At 40.0% G+C, this 7,036-nt stretch overlaps 2 long non-coding RNA genes across 2 annotated transcripts in view; one reads left to right on the forward strand and one right to left on the reverse strand.

The window, feature by feature from the left end:
- Positions 1–1,228, reverse strand: part of LOC129646124 (uncharacterized) — a 36,306-nt gene extending 35,078 nt beyond the window's left edge. The window contains exon 1 of the long non-coding RNA XR_008711718.1: positions 1,077–1,228. This is a non-coding gene — a long non-coding RNA (uncharacterized LOC129646124). The remainder of the gene's footprint in view (positions 1–1,076) is intronic.
- On the forward strand, positions 664–5,289 carry LOC129646123 (uncharacterized). The gene is made up of 5 exons (XR_008711717.1): positions 664–785; positions 2,501–2,637; positions 3,082–3,138; positions 3,382–3,444; positions 4,738–5,289. It is a non-coding gene; the product is annotated as an uncharacterized LOC129646123 (long non-coding RNA).
- The last annotated feature ends 1,747 nt before the right edge of the window (positions 5,290–7,036 follow it).

Consider the following 7,036-nt stretch of genomic DNA (forward strand, 5'->3'; position numbering starts at 1 on the left):
AGATGGCTGGATGGCATCACCGACTCGATAGACATGAGTTTGGGTAAACTCCAGGAGTTGGTGATGGACAGGGAGGCCTGGCGTGCTGTGATTCATGTGGTCGCAAAGAGTTGGACAAAACTCAGCGATGAACTGAACTGTACTGAAGTATTGGAAGGATGTGGAGAAATTTGAACCTTGGTGCATTACTAATGGAATGTAAAATGGTACAGCCATTGTGGAAAACAGTTAAGCAGTTCCTCAAAAAGTTCAACATGGAATTACCATTTGATCCAGCAATTCCACTGCTAGCATGTACCCCAAATCATTGAAATCCAGGTTTTAACCAGATAATTATACCAATGTTCAGAGCAGCATTATTCATAATAGACCATATGTGAAAACAACCCAAATATTCATCATTAGTAGAATGGATAAACACAATGTAGTATGCACATGCAATGAAATAGTCTTCATTGTTAAAAAGAAATTCTGATACATATTACTATATGAATAAACCCTAAAAGCATTATGCTAAGTGAAGTAACATAGCGTATGTGTATGCTTATTTGTGTCCCACTTTTCGTGATCCCATGGACTGTAGCCCTGCAGGCTCCTCTGTCCATGGGATTTCCTAGGCAAGAATACTGGAGTGGGTTGCCATTTCCTCCTACTGGGAATCTTCCTGACCCAGGTATCAAACCCACATCAGCAGCATCTCCTACATTGCAGGCAGATTCTTTACCACTGAGCCACAGGAGAAGCCCACTAAGTGAAGTCAGCAAGATACAAAAGAACAGCAAATGGTATGATTCCACATCTGTGATGTACCTAGAATATATAAATTCAAAGGTACAGAAAATAAAATAGAGATTACCAGGGCTAAGGTAGTGGGGAGCTCAGATTTATTATTTTATGGGTATAGTTGCTGCTTACGGTGATGAAAACATTCTAAGATGGACAGTGGTGATAGTTGGACAACATTGTGAATGTACTTAATGCCCCTGAATTGTAATTGGTTAAAATAGTAAATAGTAAATTTTGTGTTACGTATATAGAAAACAATAAAAAATGAAGGGAAACTCTCTAATACTTACCAGGTGATGCTAAGATTCAGCAGGGTTGATAACTACTTGTTCTGATCCTTGGTACCTCTTCACCAACAGATAACTCTCCTTTAAATGAGGCTCTACACATTTCATTCTTAGTGTGGTGGTGTAGATGGTGGCTTTAAATGAGCCTATGTACCTTGTATCTTGCACCTATGTCCCTTGGGCACACATGACTTAACTTCTCTAAGAATCAATTCTCTCATCTGTAAAATTAGAGTGTTCCACAATTTTTTTTAATTTAATAAGATTATACAGGAAGCTTAAAAGAGTATATGACACCTGGTTCACATAAGGGTGATGATGAAGATTCCCTAAATCAAAGGTTGGGGTTGTGTGGTTAAAAATGAACTTAGAGCAATGGTTCTCACATTTGAGCAGCACCAGAATCACCTGGAGGCTTGTTAAAATATATTCTTAGGTCTGGGTTCAGGCCTAATTCTAACAAGTAATTATCTCAGGTGATATTAATGTTGCTGGTCTAAGATCCACACTTTGAGAACCATGGATTTGGAGCTATCACTGAGATCTCCATCCTTTGAATAACCCAAAGCATTCCCATAGGTTCTGCTCCAAGAATCTAATTTAAAAAGAGGTTCCATATATTTTTAGAGGAAATACTGCCTGGTCTGTCAGACATATATAATCTTAACCTTTAGAATTTATCAAGCATCTCAAAAATGCATATGCATATTAATCAAAGTAGTCATAATTTGAACTAAGTTTAAAACTAATTCTACAAGTTTGTATTTTAAAATTCAGTAAATTGAATAATGAAGTTTCAGAAAACCTAGAGGATTATGTAGGCATGCTTTGGGAGAACAAGCCAGTGAAAAATCATTTCTGTAGTCTCTGGGTTTTGCTTTAGCTATTAGAACCTCTGCTACCTCTGATGGTGAATGAGCATCTGAATCAGACTTCCTGCCAGATGTCTTTGTTATAGCTTTCTATAACACCAACTTGGACTATGAAAAATGTAACAGAACAAGCATATGAAGATGCACTAGCATCAGAAACCAGTGGATCTAAGCAATGACTTAAGCCCCTTTCCTGTAAAAGACAGAAAAGAAAAAATGAATTTAGATTTTGAGGATTGGAACTCCTGCTTGTGGACTGGGGAAACAGAAACAAAGAACAAAGAAAAGGGGTAACTGAAACTGAATAGGGCTCTGCAGGGCCCTCCTGGATACAAAAGCCCCCATTTCTTTTTTTGTAGTAAAAGGCTTTAGTCTCCTAGCCTTACCTGAGTTTCAAAGAGCAGACTCAAGCAGTTACTAACTATGGTAGTGAGGGAAGGCAGGAAGAAAGGAAATGCTGCCAAGAAACAATACTGCAGTGATAAAACAAAGTCCTTGAGTTCCTCTGCAAAGGATGTAATAACAATCTGAAACTATCTTTGAGTTCTTCTGCAGGAACTAAGGCTCCCACCCAGATGGAGGATGGTGACCACCTGCTGAGAAACCAGACTGGTCAGAACCAGAAGACTGGTGATTGAGATTCCTGGAACACTATCTGTTACCTCACCAACAACCAATCAGAAGAAAGTCAGGTATTTTGCTCCCTCACCCCAAACTCTTCCCTGAAAACCATCAGGGAGTACAGCTCTTTTGAGAATGAGCCACTCATTCTCCTTGCCTGGCCCTAGCAATAAACTTTCCTCTGCTCCAACCTCAAACATTTAGGTTTCTTTGATCTCACTGCACTGGGCACACAGCTTGGCTTTGACAGCATTGTATTTCTCCCTCCTTAGACCTCATTAGGAGAGGCAGTCTTCTACAAAGTTACTCTAATTCCACTTAAGGATCTCTAAAATCAGTTAAGCCTATTCAAGTGGCATCCCATGCAGCCTCACTGGTATGCCACTCTAGCCAAGAGTGCTGGGCACTGTAAATGGCAGATAAATTATGTATACTGGGGCTCAGAGAACATTTAGCATGCCTGAAGCAATGTGCATTTTGAAAGAAAGTCATTTTGATTCTGTGATATATTATAGATTCACGGCCTTCACAAGACTCAGAGCTCCCATGCTGATGTCTGAGAGCTTGTTGGGGTAAGCAACGGGTGTGACTGTAGTCCTATGGCCACTGCCCTCAAATCCTCAGCCCAGAGTGGGAGGCTGCTCTGACATTTGTCCCTCCTTGTTAGATCTTTAGGTTTTAGCTCATTCTTTTGCCTTGGAATGTGCTAACTTCCCAAGCTCTAAGCTGAAGTTCAACTAAAACCAGCCTCTCCCTCTATGCCACCTGCTTGGTCAATGTGATCTCAACAGCTTACTCTGCTCTCTGTACCACAGGACTCTCTGCAGGACTCCCCATCATGGAATCTTCCACTTATGGCACCAAGCTCTTCTGCACAGGTGGGGACTTCCATAGGGAAAGTCATCCACAGAAATGAGCCAAATCGCTCCTGGAGAATGTAATGCCTTGAAATCACCAATACATCTTAAGGTTTCATACAATAGTCCCTTTGCCAGGAATGCCACTTCTTTCCTTCATTATCTGGGGAAACAGGCATTCCTTTCAGAGTCCATTCCAGTTGAATCCTCCATTACGCTTTCCCCATTCTTCTTATCTGTTTTCACAACAACCACCACCCCTGCCACCTCTACCCCTAAATACATATACATACATGCAATATAAACAATATTTCAGGTGGACATGCACTGGGTCTGGTAAACCCAATCATTGCATCAGTCACTTCTATTGTAATGATTTCTCTCTCACTAGGCTCCTAACTTCTAGAGGCACAGAATATGGTACTTTTCTTTCTTCATCACTGGTCTCTAGCATGGCGCCTGGTGCTGGGAAGTTGTACAGTAAGCTATCATCTCAATTTTGTGAAGATGTGGTTTATTCCAGAGATCATGCTTACACAAGTGGTAATGGCTGAAGGTTGTGGAAGAACCAGGGGCTTAAAATTTGAACAACTTGATTTCAGTGTTGACTTTATTAAAGACCTTACCAGATGAACTGACATTGACTTCTGAACTGAAGCCATCTGAACTCCTTGGTCACTGGAAGGAACAAGTCAGCATAACTTAGCACATGAGCCTTGTCTAATTTTCAGGGTAGATGTAAACTGTTCTGAACTGTGCAGGTATATTATCTGGAAGAAAGCATTTACTTTTCAAATCACTCTTACTTAACATTTAATTTTAAGTATCCTAACAAGTTCTGTAATAGTTAGATATGGAAACTGTACACAGAAGAAACATGTACAACCTAAAAGTTGGAAGCTGTGTCTTATTCTAGTCATTACTGAGGACCGTAGCCTGGGACACAGCCTTTCAGATCACTCCGAGGAACAGTTCTGAAGAGGAAAGGAAGATATAAAGGCCAGGATATATGGAAGTTTTTGCTAAAAACAAAAAGCAAATCAATATAAAAAGATTACTGCTAATTACAAAAAAAAATAGACATCTCAAGTTAATGATTTTAACACTTTTCTGTGTATGTGAAGATGCCAGAATCTGGGTTTATTGAAATTATTCCTTAGATGTGTATCTTAACTATCTAGGGACAGTATCTTGTTTTCCTCCACCCTGATTTCCCCTCAGGGTGCACCATCGAGGGCAGCTGATGGGTTGATGAGGGGCAACAGTCATTGTTTACTGGAATGACAGGCAACAATTTTTTGTCCCCATACCTAGGGATTTCCTGGTGGCATGCAGGACATCTGGGTTTAATCCCTAGGTTGGGAAGATCCCCCGGAGAAGGGAACGGCAACCAACTTCAGTATTCTTTCCTAGAGAATTCCATGAACAGAGGAGCCTGTGGGCTATAGTCCATGGGATCACAGAGTTGGACACAACTGAGTGACTAACACTTTCATCTGGGAATTGTAATCAATGGCCTTTTTGTTTTCTATATTAAACAGTATTGGACCAAGCAAACATAATTCAGCTACTTTGCTTTGAAAAGAACTTGCTCTTGGAAAATAAGACTGGAAGTCACACAAAATAGATTACTTATCAAAACTAACTTCTTGATACATCAATATTCACTTCAAGACCCTCGTCTGTCTGTGACTGCTAACCTAAATCTATTATGCAAAAATTCTTTCTAGTACCTACCAGTTTCTTTCCTCAAGGCTTGTGTTAAAGTGATCTGACTCATACTAAAAACTTATAATTATCCCACTGGGTTTCTCTTTTTGAGATGTTCCTAGAATTCTGTCAAGGTGGTATTCTTCTTTGCTGCAGTAAATTAATAAACTTAATTTTGCTTTATCTGAAGACTCTCCAATGGTTTTAGGGGCAGCTCTCAGCTGTCAGCCTCTGGTTCAAATGAGTAACAATGCTATACTTATTCAGATGTTACATGATATGCTCAGCTCTCTAAAAATCACTTTAGACGGCAGAGAGGAAGAACCTCTAGGTTCTTCTGGTCATTCTAAGAAATAAATTACCATGAGGCAGATTAACAGAAGAAAATCATACAAAAGTTCAATGACGTGTTTACATGAGAGAAGCCCAGGAAAACTGAGTAACTCATCTAAATGGCCAAAACACTCACCTTAAATTCCATCTTCAGCTAAAGACAAAAGAGTACATTGGGGGAAGGGGTTTGGGACTTCAAAGGGGAGAAAGACTATTGATGAGATAGAAAAGCAAGGATTTGGTAGATGAATGTTTGTTAGGTCACACAGAGACAGCTTGAGACACAGAGAGAAATTTTAACAGACAGACTTTGGTGAGTTCCTCCCTGTCTGCACAGCCAGTTTACACCATAGTTTTCTATGGGGATAGCTTCCTGGAACAGGCCCTTTATCTACACATTCATTTAGGCAGTTATGGGGAATGCCAAAGTTTCTTCCTTAGCCTTTTGGGTCTTGATTATTCTCATCTCTAAATAATCCACCCTCCTAAGAGACATTTTGGGGTGGCAAATGTTGCTCCCTTACCAAGATCAGTAGGTAAGCAAATAAAGAAACAAAACCCAACCAAACAAGAACAAAACCATTAAGTAGAAAAAAAATAAAATTCATATATCATATTCATGGTTTTACTCACCAGTGAGAAAATATCTTTATTTTCCTTCAAGACAATTTGCCCCTGTTTTCAATATAATTCTAACAGCTTTGGTTGCTTATATCAAATTAAAAACTGCCAAGATTTTAAGGAAGTGTAGAAATAGAGTCTCTACTCAGAACCAGAAAGCAAAGGACTGTATGCCTTGTATCGTGCTTTGAGGACCACCTGCCCATTTCTGGAGGTAGCTGTGAGGGTGTTTCTGGAAGAAATTAGCATTTGAATAAGTAAAGAGAGTTAGGAAGAGCAATCTCACCAATGTCTTTCAATCTGTTGAGAGTCCAAATAGAACAAAAAAGCAAAGGAAGGACCAATTCCCCCTCTCTCTTTTTGACCTGGAATGTCCATCTCTTCCTGCCTTTAGACTGAATTACACCATCAGCAACTAGAATTGCAAATTGTGCAAAGAGTGAAACCCCAACAACTTGTGGTCACTCCATTTTACCAGTCCCTGGGTACCCATGCTCCCACTGGGCCACACTGGGTGTAGATCCTCAAGTACTCAGGTGGCCCTTTTCTCCTTTCCTTTCCAACTTCACCATCTGCTGAATGCTCACCTGTTTCTGTGAAAATGCAGTGACCTTCTCAGTTCTATAGTCCCTTCCTGATGTGGCTTATTGTTTCTTCCTTAATGTTCCCTTGTATCTGTCTTCACTGACTCACCAGGGACACTAGAGATGTCCTGCACATGTCCAGCACATGCTTTAAGAGTCAGCTTCTTGTCAAGTCAGTGCTAGTGATGACTGTCCATTCTAGGAATGAGTGAAAGAGGTAGAAATTATGTAAGAAAACAACAAAAAATGTGATTGTAATGTGTAAGGAAGAACCCAATGCTATGAATATAAACTGATGTGGTGGCTTAGGGGTGGATAGGGTGATTATCTACTGTAAGATTGATTCTCAGGGAAATTCCACTTTT

Source organism: Bubalus kerabau, chromosome 3, assembly GCF_029407905.1.
Source record: "Bubalus kerabau isolate K-KA32 ecotype Philippines breed swamp buffalo chromosome 3, PCC_UOA_SB_1v2, whole genome shotgun sequence".
NCBI classification, from domain to species: domain Eukaryota; kingdom Metazoa; phylum Chordata; class Mammalia; order Artiodactyla; family Bovidae; genus Bubalus; species Bubalus kerabau.